Source organism: Nomia melanderi, chromosome 2 (assembly GCF_051020985.1).
Source record: "Nomia melanderi isolate GNS246 chromosome 2, iyNomMela1, whole genome shotgun sequence".
Lineage (NCBI taxonomy): Eukaryota > Metazoa > Arthropoda > Insecta > Hymenoptera > Halictidae > Nomia > Nomia melanderi.
The window spans coordinates 21,355,766-21,371,380 of record NC_135000.1 but is presented as its reverse complement, the minus strand read 5'-3'; the positions used below and the strand labels follow the sequence as shown (position 1 = coordinate 21,371,380).

The window sequence follows — 15,615 nt, the reverse complement described above, 5'->3', positions numbered from 1 at the left end:
CCCGGACTCCGCGCGGAACATTTCGTTAGAAATAATTTGCGAAACTGCGAGCTCTGAATTCGCGGAGTTAGCTCGCTTGCATACTCCCGGGAACTCGGAAAACTTGTTAACGACATTTCCAGAATTCTTACCGTCGCGTCCGTCCGTTATTGTACTCTTGGAAGTGAGAGGGCTCTCCGCCCAAAAATCTTCCCCTCAGTGAAATGAAAATCAAGTTGAAGCGAAGCGACGTGCGAAGTAATTTTATTCAAAACAGCTGCAACTGGTTGGAATTTTCCCTGAGTGCAGTCTGTAGTTAGCGGAAAAGATGGCGTTGACAAGTTTCAGGTTGTCATAGTGATATTTTCATTTTATCGTAGCATTTTGTTACTTAAACTGAAAATCAAGTTCCACTTAGTCTAAGAAGAAAACTGAAAGTAAAAATAAAATAATTCATCATTAATATAGAGTGTTATATGCAGCTGCATTCACGATACAGCTGAACACCGAAACTACTGAATTCTTCTTCCACTTTTTTTCTACTCGTTCCAGTATTTTATACGAGTAAAAAAGTATTTTTCCTTCCTTATAGCGTTTACTATAACCCACTCTGACCCACTTTTTCAAATCAATATACCCATACACTTCCCTGAAATCTCGTGATAAAGTTATTCAATAGAAAAGAAATGATAAACTCGAGGTACTATTATCAAACAGTATAAGAAACTTATCTGTTTCCTATCTCATTTCGACGTTATCCAATGTCTGAATGCCTGCCCACCGGCATTATTCTTACAGCGTACATGCTGCGGTAGCGTCTGGATTGGAATAAGCGAAGAGCTCCCAATGGAGCATGAGCGCCGAAGCAACCGGGAAGGATAACTGGTTGCAGTCTGCCGAGCGTTTCGTTGGATACAAACACATATACATCTATATACGTACACATACCCACAAACACACACACACACATATATATATACGCACACACTATGTGTACGCCAGACGAAGCCGGCTATTGCACAATAAATATCGGCTCCCTCTCCGCCGACGAAAGTGGCAAAAAATTGATACAACTTCCGCGCCGACGTGGTCCCTGATTTTAACGACTTTCCGATAACGCGCGTTTCGGTATCGTACCCAACTGGCAGATTTAATGAACCGTCAGCTCGTCGACGGAAATATTGGCCCGATCGCGGATTTAATGAAGGCGAAACGACGCGGCCCGCGGAACACGAAAATTTATGTTGTTCCGCTGAAGTTACGACCGAACTCGATTATCATACTTACCGCCATGAAATTGTGCGCCAGCGCCGCGGAATAAATACAACGGTCTGCCACGCGATGGAACGCTTGTTTCGCGTTGATGCTGAAAAGTTCCGGAATGCGTGCAGGAAGATCTTCCGCGGGCACCGAGGCTGCAGCTCTATCCGCACGCGAGCGAGTCTCGGGGGTTATTCCCACGACTGCGCTCTGCCGGGAGTAGATTCCAACGAGTTACACCCTCGAGAGCGGAAGCGACAACTATTGGAGAAGAAGCTGTTAGAGAGTTGCTTCCAGGGTCCGTGTCCATCGGGGACACCCGGGAGGATTCGACTCGCGAGCGGAGGATATTGGAATCAATACGCAATGGTAATCACTTACGCCGATATGTTTGCTCGGTATGGTCTTGAGAATGGTGTTAGTTACTATCCGACCGAGTTCGAGGCGAATTGAAATAATGTATACTTCTCTGATCGAAGCGAATTGAGTAGGTAGTTATGCATCTATTTCATTGAGGAGCTAAATTTCTTATTAGCAACTGTGATACTTTTACTCGTATCTAACGCATAATCATCGATAAGTAGACTTCAGTGAAGATCGCAAGACGCCGCTTAACTCTCCGCTTCATTCGAACGCTCGAAACTGATGCGAATCTTATTTTATCAATCTTCGCAATCTAATCTCTCAGAATTATCGCCAGTGATTTTTCAAGTTCCCCAGTCACTTACGGTCCAGCGTCTGTAGCATCTGCGCGGACAACGTTCCGGCGGAAACGCCGCGTTCAAGATGGCCCGCGCGAAATGAGGTTTCCATCAGTTAGTTTGCAAATTTCCAAAAGTTACTTCCGCTCGAGTTTCGTCCCGGCCGGATGGCAGCGCGCGCCCGCGCGCTCAAACTCACATTAGTGCGATCGGGGGTAGCAGAGGCTAAACTTTTCCGACGGTAGCTGCTCTCATCTTCGAACTGGCACGGCAAACACATCCTTCGTCGGCGGGGTCAGGAGAAACAGGACGAAAGACATTCTTCCTTGGTCGACTCGCCTTGATACGAGCACGTGTGCCTCCATTACACCGTGAGTACGGTCTTCGACGGTGTCTTCTCTAGGTGTCCCCTTATCGTCTTCACGTTTCGAAGCTTCGTTCTGCCGGAAAACCGGAGACAACTCCGGCCATTTCTGCCGGATTCCTGTGCGCCCTGCTCTGTCCGACGGGGACGTTTCCTTTGAAGCTGGTTTCTTGATAACGCGAGAACTTCGCGGACGAGGTTCGAGCTAGTTTGATTGTTAACGCATCGATCGTCGCCTTAGCCGTATGCGCACGAAATACCTATTCTTTGCTCAGAGATTCATTCTGAGAAGTTTGTCTTTGTTTAAAGAAACTATGTACATTCTCGTTGAATTCGCAAAATCTGAGATGGTTAATTTGTTAACCTCTCGCGCTGGAAAGACGTACCATGCATGTGAAGTTTTTGTTTGTTCTGAAATGTATCACTCTGTACGAAAGTATTAATAAATAAATTAATGTAAGCCTTTGCCATATCTCTGAATTAATTCCCAGCGCAGGAGGTTAATTTGGGAGGATGAATTAACTCGTTGTTTGAGTTCTCCATCACGTAAGAGTAATTTTTCATTCTCCGATGTTTCGATTTGTGGTGTACAAACTTGTGAATGTTTCGTATTGAGTTTCGTAAATATGAATACTGTGGATATATGCTTAATTTTCTTAGTTAACAGTGAAATTTGTTGTTTCTGCATTGCATCCAGCTTTGATGGATACTTATGAGTGTAACATTCTTATGGTCGGATTGTGCAACGTAAAATTTCATGCAACTTACGACAGTTTTATATTAATCACGATCCACCGACGGTTTTAATGCAGTAAATTATATATAATTTATGTGTACGCGTGCGTAAGTATAGTTCGTGATGCTGTAATACTACAGATTATCTCCACTCTTCATTCTGCCTTCTGACAGTTCTCGTCCGACGTTTGGCCCGAAGCTTTACCCGCGGACAGCGTTAAACCTTCACGTCAAAAACGAAACTCTCGGGTTCTTGCTCCGCAGTAGATTAAATACTTAAGTTTCATAAAATATGTGGCGCGTAAATGCCAAAACGACGAACGTGAGATAACATTGACTCACATAAAAAATGTCACTGTACGGATTTATATTCATGAAATTAGAGAAAAAGAACATCGTACACGAACATACACAAGAAAAGAAGAGAAAAAGATGATTTATCATTTTTTTATTGGAATGCTTCTTACGAAGTTTATAAGAACACTTTTTATGTTGAATGTAAATATACACTAAGATAAGATCAGCCATATGTGACACAATAGCCGTCAAGGTCACACACGCGCAGGAATGAAGGAAATATTTCGTATATTTCGTAGCATTGTACATTTTCTGCCATTTCTTATTCACAACTTTGCATAGCGCGTTCAACGTGACTTCCATGCTCAGAAATGCCTTTTTCAGCTCAAAGAATGCCCTAGAAATACCTTTTAAGTAAAATCAATAAATCCTGCGAGTGGAAATACGAAAGAATTGCTACTTAAACATACGACTGGACATCTAGCTCCGAACGTTAAATGAATAAACATAATAACCATAAATGCAATCAAATCACCGTCAAATCACAGAAATCTAAATGCAACGATCATTCGATTCGAAAGCTGTTTGTATCCATTACACTCGGCATTATTAAATTCATCGCTCTGTTGTGTTTCATTCAGATATCGCTGCTAATAACCGTGTTTAAAGTTCAAGCACCTGAAGCACGAACGCGGAGTACAATTTCCGTCTCGCGATTATTAACGCTTCACCCCCCGAAACTTTTTTTTAGAACTCGTTTCACGGCATCGCGAATAATAAAGAATACCATCAGTCCGCCGCATTACTCAAATTGCTTGCAATTTATCGGCTCCTCTTTCCCGCGCGCGACGGTTCTTCAACTGTGCGCGCGCAATCTTTCTGTCCAGATTTACAGTCAAAGGACCAGACAAAGCTCCGAGAAAAATGTCGCGGCCGTCATCGCGAAGAAAGCCGGCCGGCCTCGTTTCTGAGCAAGTCAAAGAGTAACTGAATCTCGACGCATTGAGAACGAAAACTTCAAAGAGTCCCGCCCACGTCTCAGTTATCTACGAATAATCGCGCGTACGCGTTTGTCTAGGACACTGATATATAATCCGTGAACCGTCGACCGCGCACGATCCGTTTCCAAATTTTTGCCGCCCGAATCTCTGTTCTTTTGATTAACACCTCGAGTCACAAAAGCAAAGGAAATGAAAAGATACATTAGTTCTCCACCAGTTAAATGAGGCAAACACACCGTAAGAACAAATTACCTATCGAGTAATTACTAAACGTAAAATTTCGGAAATGAGAAAGTTTTTCACTGGTTGCATGCAGCAAAAACATCATAGGAAACGTTGACCTATCGAGCGTTAGAAATTTAATTTTCCACCCGTTGCGCGAGGCAAGACCATCATAGGAAAAAATGGCCAATAAAGCAGTGTTTTTACAATTTTGTAGATAAAAAAGTATATTCAGTCTTCCATTAGGTATATAAAACAAAAATATCGTATAAAAAAAAGTGACCTATCGGAGTGACCTATTGAGCCCAACAGGTAAAATTTTCGAAACAAAAAGGTATATGCCATTTTTCATCAGTTGCGTACAGCAAAAACATTCTAGATAAAAATGACCTAGTGAGCGTCAAACGTAAAATTTGGCAAGTAAAAGAAGTATATTTAGCTTTCCTCTCGTTGCATAAGGTAAAAATACCGCACGGCAAAATGGCTCGTGGGAGGCTAAAATGGAAGCTTCGTGTTTCATAAAGAGTTTAAGCAGAATGTTCTATGACGTTTTGTTATGAAGTCACAGGAGTTGAAAGATCTCGTGCATCACTAATCTTGGATACCTCAGAGAAGAGGTGCATACGTAATCTCCTTTCCCGATCGAGGGAGCTAACAAAGTAAGAGGAAAGCGTTGCCTGTTGGGGAACATGCGCGTTTAATTCGGCGTGAACGCGTTCCGGGGAACGGCCACGCCTGGCCAACGGAAACCTGACGTGTGTATGCGCAGTTTACACGGTGCTAAACGAGTCACTTAAACGATTACAAAAGGCGCAATGCGATGTCGGCAGTCGGGAATCGCTGATGGGAATTCTTGATAGAACGGGGCAGAGGGATTTTTTGAGCGCGGTTGAACGTGAGAATGTACTGTCGACGGCTTTTCATCCCCAACACCGAGCGGTTACAGTTTTTACTGATAGCATATTCTGTGAATTCGGAGTTCAATGACAGTTATACGCGTAATTTGATAGTTGGTCTATATTCTCTGGGTCTTAACACTTAGGCGACCGCCTAAAAAGAACTATAACTACAACCTTCTCCATTATCATCCATCGAACTCATTCAATTAATTCGATTAGAAACTGTGTTTTGTAAAAACAACGACTGTATTTGATGAATTGCAAATAATCCCACTTCAAGACTTACTAAATAACAAAGGAAAAGATAAACAGAATAAAAGGCAATACGTTGCTAAGTGAAAAGTGGGAGGTCTCCCTATTCGGTTGGCTAAGTGTTAAGGTTATTGCTTTAACTAATTTTGATGTAAGATGTATCGCAGAAACGAAGACTTTTAGTATTTAATACTTACGAATCGAAATGATGCGATATGAATTATGAAAAAGGGGTTTGTTTAATATAAAATTTTTTTGTATTTGAAGGTAGGTATGTATTTATCTAAGAGAATTTTCAGATGGATATTATAGTGTTGAAAGACGATAATGAACGGGCGAAGAAAGATTTTGAAAGTTTAATAGCGTTAGAGTCGATGAAATTGTCGTTGACGATGTTGCTAAAGTGACAGGAACAAAGCTGTCCGATCACACTGAATTTTCGGTCCGATCTATATCGTTCGTTATGTACGTAATCCTCATTTGCACAATCTATTTTATCCTTTCCATTCCCTTCAATCCGTTTAACTCCATTTATTTCAACGTTCACCGATATTCCGAATCCGCGATGAAATCTGCATCGAATGAAATTATCAAATTTCCTCTGTATTAACGTTCCCGCGTCTTTGGTTTTACAAAACACTCGAATCCGCTTGCGTGTGTCGCGTAATTTTCGCGCCTCCGTACACCAGGGGGGCTCGGGTCCACTGTTTTAATCCCCTAATCATTATTGTACTTATTGACCCACGAATTCATGTCGAACCAACGAACTGTTATTATTGAATAAATTACACACGTATCGCACGACATTGTTAACGTCCGCTAAATAACCAGCTTCTTGAATTACACCGGCGGCCATCGAGTACACATTTAACCCGGCCAACACACCGTAATCCAACGACGAACGCGGTATTTATTGTGATTGGATCACTTATACGAAAATATAACCATTGTAATATCTTTACTTTACTTGTAACTATTCTGTAAAGAGTTACATAAACGTAAACTCAATGATTTCATCCTGTATCTTAAATTACATAAAATAATGAAAGTATTTTATATAAATTATTCTCATTTACCATTTTGTTCGATATGGTACTTCTATGAATTAAAAATTAATCGGAAAGGGTTAAAAATCGACAACTCTTTGGTAGTACTCACCTCACTTATTAAATAACAGAATATTAATTAAATGTACAGAAAACGTTCATAGGGCTTTGGATATAATAAAAAAGAAAATATATCTGAAACTACCGTAAGAATAATAAATAGAAATGGAAAACAAATTTTTTGCGTTCCCACGTAATGTAGCCTTTTGGCTGTTAAGGGTTAAACGTTCACGGCACCTTCACGCTAGGAATTCACCACGGACAAGCATTCGAGCGGTAAAACGTTTCCACGTAGCTGAGAATCGTTGCCGCCCACACCACAACACACGTCCGATGCCTACTCAATAGCCTACACTGGTGAAGTGTGCCTTTTTACGTGACTGTTAGTTTCACAGTCGGACCGCTCGACAGTGGGTACTGTTTGCCTTTGACTTTTTTCCACTGCGATGACGTTTCCCGGTGAACCTCGACATGAAACCCGCGAAACACTGTTTATCAGCGAAACTGTCGTTTCCTTGGTTTCCATTTTCGCTTTGGTAGACGTGCCAAGGAACAGTGTTCGGCATCCTGAACTCGGTCTACCGAATACCGCAGCAAATTTTGAGAAATTAATGAACGGTAACTATTAGGTACTCGACTAAAAATATATATATTTCTTGATGTTTTCTGATATTGGAAGATTCTTGGGACAACATAAGTAATACTGTTCCTAGAATAAATGAATTATGATTTCGAAATTATTAAAATTAAACGAAAGAAAAAGAAAACTGAAGTAAAATAGCAGTTTCTTTTAATTTATGGTAGCATTATGTTCTTCGGATTCTTAAATTCAATAAAAAGTCAATCAAGAGACTAAATATAAATCTAATATAAATGACATATTATGTAATCCGTTAAATACGACAATCGTCAATATACTTCATAATCGTTTTAGTATCATACATGGTAATAAATACTCATCTAAATATTTTCCACGTACAAAGAAGTAGGTGCAGCATACCAGCTGTTTGTTTTCAAACCTAATTTGCATAATACATGCTGCCAACACTCGTTTCTAGGGGAGACACGGATCCTTGAGGGGCATTGTACCGTTTTCAGCTCGCGAACCTTTAAACGCCTCTTCAACGCGTAGGTACGGGCAACTCGAAGTGGGTCGTCGTGACATTTTTACCGCGACAGCCTGATATTCCCGGCGGCGCGAAAACAAACGGCCACTTCGACGCCGCGGCTCGGGTTCTCAGGTATTTGCGGCTTGACGTATAGCGCGTACACGCGCGCAACGATGGTGATGCATTGTCGTGGAACGGTTCCACCGGTTTACGACGGTTCGATATTCCGCACGGTGTTCCCGTTGCTTCATAACAACGATTTATTGCCGGCGCCGTCGCTTCCTTGCCGCCCTTAGAAGGGAACGGTGTACGGTTGGTATTTCAAGACCGTCAGGGCCAATTAAGCCATTCTGCGCGACCGAGATCAGTATTACTCATCGAACTCGTTCATGGTGTTCGATTAACCTAACGTTTGAAAAGAACAAGCTGATTTGTTTTCAGTTATACCTAGTTTGCGATTATAGTCTGGATTAATTTTGTTTATACCTCTTTCTTTTTTAACCTTTCGCGCACGAGGACTTTCCTAAGTATTGAAAACCTTTGGAGGATAAATAATATGTTAAACTTTTAGATGGTAGGAAAAAGGAAATGTACCGGCTTTGGTGATTTAGATAATTAAATTATTCATTAGAAATGTGTACTAGATATGAAACTCTAATGTTGATCATACGGAGATATTTGTCTTCAACGAGTTACTCTACATTGGTGAACATATCGTTGCTAAGTAATGTCGTTGGCCATTTATACAATTGAATGAAATAGTAATTAAACTGCAATCATCACAGACATGTCTATATCAAATAAAGATTATCCAATACAATGAATATAATAATACTAATAATAACTTCCATAATCTTCAATTTAGAAAAACCAGATCCAATTTGTCCTCTTTCCTCCGAACACTCTACGCAATTGCTCAGAATAACAGAAAACCATCCGCACCTCAAGAAACTTAATCACTATCCCTCAAAGATTTCTTATTATCCTCTCTCACAGTCACGCCAGCCAAACGAACGTTCCGAGGCAACAAGGGTGCAACAAAGTTTAATAAAAACCTTCCGGAAAGTTCCGATTGCGTCCCGCGGCCATGACACGCCGCGCGCGGTGCGCCAGTCGTGCCCGATCGGACGACAGTACGCATGAAATTAGCATCATCGCGGTGGAACGGGCCACCGTTCACGGTAATTTAAAGTTCGCTGAATGGAAAAAGTCAAGCGGATCGCCGCGTCGAAGTTTTCTAATTAATCGAACGAACCGCGCCGGATAGCGGGGCGGACCCAATGAAAAATTCTAGCCCGCCCCCTCCGCGCCGTTTCCCGGAGAGAAATCCGTAGATGTTGATCGAGATTACCAACCGATAGGAGATTACCGGCTATATGACCGAGAGGAGGGGCAGGAGAAGGCGTGGATCGTTTCTTTCTAAATCGCACGGCGCTAAATCAGATCCACCCCCGGGGTCGCACCCTTTCGAGGAGCTATTGGCAGCTCGTTAAAAAGAAATTGCCCGGTAATCAATACCCCCAGAATCTTCGGCCGTCCGCTGCAGAGGGGTCAGGGGCCACGGAAAAAGGTAGGAGGCCAGTCACGCCATAGACAGCAACGGAAGGCTCGTATAAATTAAGAGGAACCGCCGCGCGAACCAGGCGAACGGAAACAGAAACCTCCTACCCCCATTCTTGGACAGAGAGAAATGAGAATTAGATGAAGAGTAGAGCCGGCCCGCAGTGGGACGACTCTATCTGTCGACGACAGCTGCTTCATCAGGTTCTTCACCGAGCAATTTGATCTATGTAACGCATCGCGGCCCAGCGAGAAATTATGGCGCACGAGCCAGTGGTTTCACGAATTATCAATTCTCAGGGAACCGCTGCTCCATCGACCGAACACGCCTTATCCAATTTCCCACGCGGAGGGCTGGATTCCGCACGGGAAACAGGAACAAAAGTGGAGTTCGATATTTGTTCTGGCTGTGTGTTGAACTGAATGTTGTAAATAGATTGAGGACCCCTGCGCGGGTATTGATTTTCGTACATTGACTTCACAGGATTCAGGTTGGAGAAACGTATTGTTATTGAAATGATGGCTCCGAATGTACTGTTTCGTATTCTATATTCTTTCCTGTAAACGTGCGACGTCCTTGGTATAATTGTGAACCGTGAATTGAGAAGCGGTCAAATTCTAGTTTCCATGAATCTACTTTATATATAATCGATGTTCTTAATGAAATTTCGTACACGACGATCTTGAAACTAACGCTTGACCAAACACTCGAAAAACCACATTTGAAACTCTCAATAGACTTGTAAAGTAAACAACCAAAAAGTAAACACTAGCGCCACATAGTCGCTATCCGGTTCCAAGGGTCAACGCGCGAGGTCAGGCAATGAAGATTTCTCCGAGCCAGCGTCGTATTTCAACCAGAAAAAATCCTATTTCCACTCCATATAAATAACAATCGCGTGTTCCCCGGTTCGCTGGATGTCAGAGAGAGTCACTGGTCCGCGACGTCATTTATTTCCTGCTTATTTCCATGCTTGCACCCCTATCGAACCCGGTAGTCGGTTCGCTGCCTCGTGGCGAGACGCTGGGGAGCAGATCCCTCGATCAGTAGAGGTGGCGCGCGTTAAAATTCAATCCGGCAGGATTCGATGATGCGAAGAGGAACGGGGGACGATCGACTCAGCCCCGTGACAGGGGACTAGGTAAATAAGGTGTGAACGATGAGTTATCGCCGCGCAAACTTTCTCGCCTCGCCCGTTACCCGGGGTCGAATGAATTCTTCTGGTTCCCCGATGTCCCTGGCTCGTTCGCGTGCCGCCGGCTGCTTCAGCCCCACCAGCTTTTTCTTTCAGAAGTCTGGGCGAGCCCGTTAGGCAGTCGGAATGAGAAATGGTCTCGCGGGGGTGTCGCGTGAGAGTTACACCGGCGCTGAGTTGTAGCTCATCGAGACGAGCGGCGGGTTTAGCGGACGTATGCTTGGAGGATTGGGAAGGGAATTCGAAGATGACGGGTCATTGATGTGATAAATTCTCCATGAAGCTGATAGTGTCCGTAGAGGCTTCATGGGAATCGGGATGGAGGATTCGTGATCTACGAGTTGTGGTGATTGAATGTTGGAAATTTTATTGGTGTAGTTGCGACTAACTGTGTGAAGGATGTTTTATGAGTTTAATATAATTAGAAGACGGATTTTGTGCACTTATGGTAGAGGATTTTTTAGAATGATAGGTGCTTGAAGGGTGAATAAATTTTAATTGAGTTGTTTCGTTGCAACGGAGCCCTTAATGCGGAAAATTGCAGTTTAGTTTAATGCAGGTTAATGTGTAAACGCTTAGGTTTGTCTGGAGATTCTAAAATAGATAGAAATGAGTAGATAGAATATGTTTTCATTAATAATGAAGGTAGATGGAAACAAGGTAAGAAAAAGTACAAGAGAAAGTCAATTTTTTCGGAAATTTTTTGCATTGATATATTCGAGTAATATTTGATACGTATGTTGCATTTGATGTATTTGAACTACCTCTTCAAAAAATTGGAGACTCGAGACCAGACTTCCATCAATGAATCAAAAGTAAGTGCATTCCATAGTTGGCAGGATAGTCAAATATTATCCTTAGTTGCTCATCTCGTTGATTGCAGTCCGCACTCGTCAAGCTCGTTTCCGTTTGTATTACAGGACTATCAGAAAGAAAGGAAGTGCATTGAACGTCCTGTTTGCCGAAAGATAATTAACTTGTAACTTGGATGCCGCAGCTCGACAGTTTCTAACAGCCAATTCGCCGGTTATTCTACTGGCAGCGGATGTTACCGAGGAGAGTTTCATTGCCTTCAGACGACTAATTCACGGAAATCAAATTTAATTAATCGAAACGGCGCACTTCCTGGCTGAAATCTATTCTTACTAATTTCAATCTCGCGGCCCCGGCTTGATTAAAGCGAGCTCCATTCCGCGACTACATTGTCCCCCACCGATTGATTCCATCGCGGGACGTTTATGGGTGCACTGGTCCGTGAACGCAGCTGGCCGGAGCACCATTTTCGATACGGGAAAGTGCACCGCGACGGAGAACCATCTCCTCGATTAAATGACCGTTGGCGGTACGGTTTTTCGGACATTTCATTTTTAATCACCGCTCGCCCGTTCCAACTAACTCGATGCGACGCTGCGGTGCGTTATGTATTTTTACGCTTGATTACATTTTTCACAAGCCAAGTTTCACTGACGAAATATGCACATTGCACCACGCGGTACGTGTTATTTTGGACCTTAAAATATTACGTGTGACGCTCTAATGTAATCAATCATTTAATTCAAAAACACGACGGACGATAAGAACACCTATCCCTTAAATAATGTTTCTCAAGTTTTGAAAAATCAAATATACCACAAATCTGCTTACGCTACTAAATCTAAGCAATATGCAAACCCAAACAGATATTGAACGCAAAGCGACGGATATTAAATGTTACAAATATTATTCGGCAACAGTTCCTATTACTTTTGATTAATGCAATTGCACGAATTCATATTCTAATTCCCTATTCCTGAAACTCTAATTCCCAAAAGCCGTACAAGCGAGCAGCTATGTTTCCAGAAATAATATAATAAAGCGTACAGTAACCGTCTCCACGTTTAGCGTCAAATCCGCAGTGCAAGATTCATCCCCGATTATTCCAGCCGGGGAACCAGATCATTCTTCGATGCACGGAAAAGGATGGGAATTCCCGGGTAACCGAAAATTCCGTACGAGACCGTCATCCGGGGGTCACGCGTCTGTTGGCCCGTATATCGTAACGCTTCCGGGGGCCCAGGGTAACGGGCGAGCACGTTGCCGTGCAGCTTATCGCCCAGAGATTGTAAGTAAATCTCCAGCCCAGTAGGAGCCGACTTCCGGGTTAAGCGGGACGCTCGCCTGCGACAAAATTACTCGCCGTGAGAGGATTTTCGTGCTGTCTCGCGACTGCATCGCCGAAGGGGCGGGCGGACTAATACAAATAAAGGGTGGGACGGGCGCGCGGAGCCGGGCGGAACCCGTGACGGATTCGCTGTTCCGTTTAATCGCCCCTTTTGTTTTGCTGCCGGCGGAGCAGGCAACCCCTCGTGACGAAGAAACTGCGTCTGCCCCGTTGATACTACGGAGAGGGAAGAGGCTGAACTGAACTCGGCCAGGTGAAGCTACGGCGAAAGTAAACCGTAGGAAGGTAATGAACATTCATTGATACGGCAGTTTTTTCTACACGTGATCCTATTTTTGGTTCTGTGTTTCTCTAGTGAGTATAGATATTCCTTGACTGACTCATGGATTTCATTGGTTAGAGATCTGGAGGTGTTATTTCCAACGATTTATTTTGAAACGTATTGTTTATCGAATATGGTGTATCGGTAGTATTGGAAGAGATAGTTTTAAATATTAGATTTTGAATTAGAAATTGAATTTCGTAATTTTATTAATTTTATTGATTTCGTTATTTGTATTATTATTAGAAGATTGTTTTCTATAGATGATTCTTTAGTTCCATAGGTATGGAAAAGGTGGAACTTGCTTTGAATTAATTTAAAAGTACAAGAACGTTTGTCGAATCCAATATTTCTAGTCTTATGTCATTGATCAGTAACGAACTCGAGGCATTTCGAGCTCAATTTATCAAGTGCGCAAACACGTGAACGTCCCTTGTCGCACTCCGAACCCTTCGCAAGAAGAATCGAACGAGTGTTCTGTTGTTACCAATATAAATTGTTCGAAGTAACATTTTATCGGGTCGGCGATACAACGGCGCAATAATGAAAACCGATGAAGCCAATCGAGACGTCCTCCAGCGCATACCTTTCCGTTCTCCATTTTCCCGTGGCCCCGAGCCCCCGTCGTCTATTTCGGAATCGAACGGCGTAGGGAATGGTGTCCGTGCGTTGACGAGGGGCTCGTTCTTTTTTTCCGCCGCGTGGCAGGCGAAAGGACTGACATTTCGCGTACATTTGCATGTTATGAATAATTATGAAGTCCGGGCTCGAGCCGCGCAGATGCCGGGTCTAAATCTTTTTTATGGAAATCGCGACTTAGGCGGGAAAGATATTCGAGCGTTAAAAAAATGGTGTACGCGCGCGCGAGTGGGAGCGCCATCGGTATTCCGATATGGGCAGCGGTACGTTACCGGGTGAAAAAAGAAAAAGACGGAGGCAACAGAGGGAAAAAGTCAAGGGCCCGGCGCGACGGTAAAACCGAAAGATTAATCGAGCCCATTGTTACGCTCGAATTAACGAGGTTATTCCAAGATGGCCCCTTTTTGTTCGCTTACCGGCGAAACTCGACCACCCGCGGGGACATTTCGAGCGGTGTAATTTAATAAAATCCGTGTTCGATGGATTATTCGCGGTTACTTCACTGGTATTCGAATATATTTGAATAGGCCGCCCTTTATACAGCCGAAATGTCCCTCTTTGTCCTAAGTGTATTGGCATTTTGATACTGTAAGTGCCAAAAGAGATATATTACTCATACACATGTGGAAAGTGGTAAAATCAATTTGTTATATCTTGATAAACGTGTATCTGTTATGATTTGATTTCTTTTGTTAAATCTTTTGAATTTTTTAATGATTTTCTTAATAATAAACAATGTCCAATAGGTAATCCGTATTGTGTGAAATTTGGTTAATTTTAACTCACAATTAACTGAAAGATAAAATCTTTTTCTACACTCATGATTTTTACTTATTATCGTTTGACGTTTCTCGTAAGTATAGAACAGTTTTCATTGGCACTCAAAGGGTTAATCGTGTAGATACAGCGTGTCTGGGGTACTCCAATGCAAGCATGTTTCGCCGAAGTTTCGATCAGGCTACACGGTTACGTGCAAGCGATGCAAAGGAAAAATATTTATCGAGCTTGTGCGAACACGAAACTTGAATGCTTTTCAGCGGTCAAACGGAGAGTGGTTACTGGTCCACTTTAACGAGATGAATGGCCACTGGTGTGGTCACTATACCGACCGCGATGTATTTGACTTTTGATGGTACGGCTTTAACACATTGAATGTCGAATGATTTTCTATTTTCTCTGTGTTGGAATTTTTGCTAAAATCAAATGTTAGTGGTGGTAAAATACTATTTAATGTTTTTAATGATATTGTATTAACAACGTCAATGATATTAAACAATTTACAAGCGTTGCCGTTCGCGTAAACAAATCCTCATAGCAGTGGCAATATTTGATATTAATTGAGAACGTTACACAAATGGTATTTCTTGATTTTATTGGAACATTCCGAAATGATGAAAAATTAACAAATAGTCGACGCAAATATGTTTACTTTATAATTTCCATCGGCAAGTGTGTTGCGATAATTATCGTGCACGGTAGTATAACTTTCATTTTTATTTGAATTCGAATTAAAATTGTTTAAATAGTTGACTGTGGTTAAGAGCGGTTGAAGGGTTAATCGCGACTGTTATGTTGGAATTTTATTTCCTCGCTGCGGGACTTCTGCAACGATAAGCCAGAATATTAGTAAGTCTTTCCCTCCGATACTTTATCCAAGCCCTGATAAAAAGATATATTGCCAAAGTTTCGGAGAACCCTGGGAGCTCTCAACTCCCAGGCCGCCACTCGTGCTCCGTGAATTTTCAGCATGCGTTCAAGGCACCATGAGATACGTCCACGCAATGATATAAATACTTTCGCTTTCTGCGATCG

General features: G+C 42.5%; 1 protein-coding gene across 7 annotated transcripts in view; it reads right to left on the bottom strand.

Moving 5' to 3' along the window:
* The window catches only part of KaiR1D (Kainate-type ionotropic glutamate receptor subunit 1D), a 312,990-nt gene that overhangs the window by 77,374 nt on the left and 220,001 nt on the right, over positions 1–15,615 (bottom strand). The window lies entirely within an intron of this gene.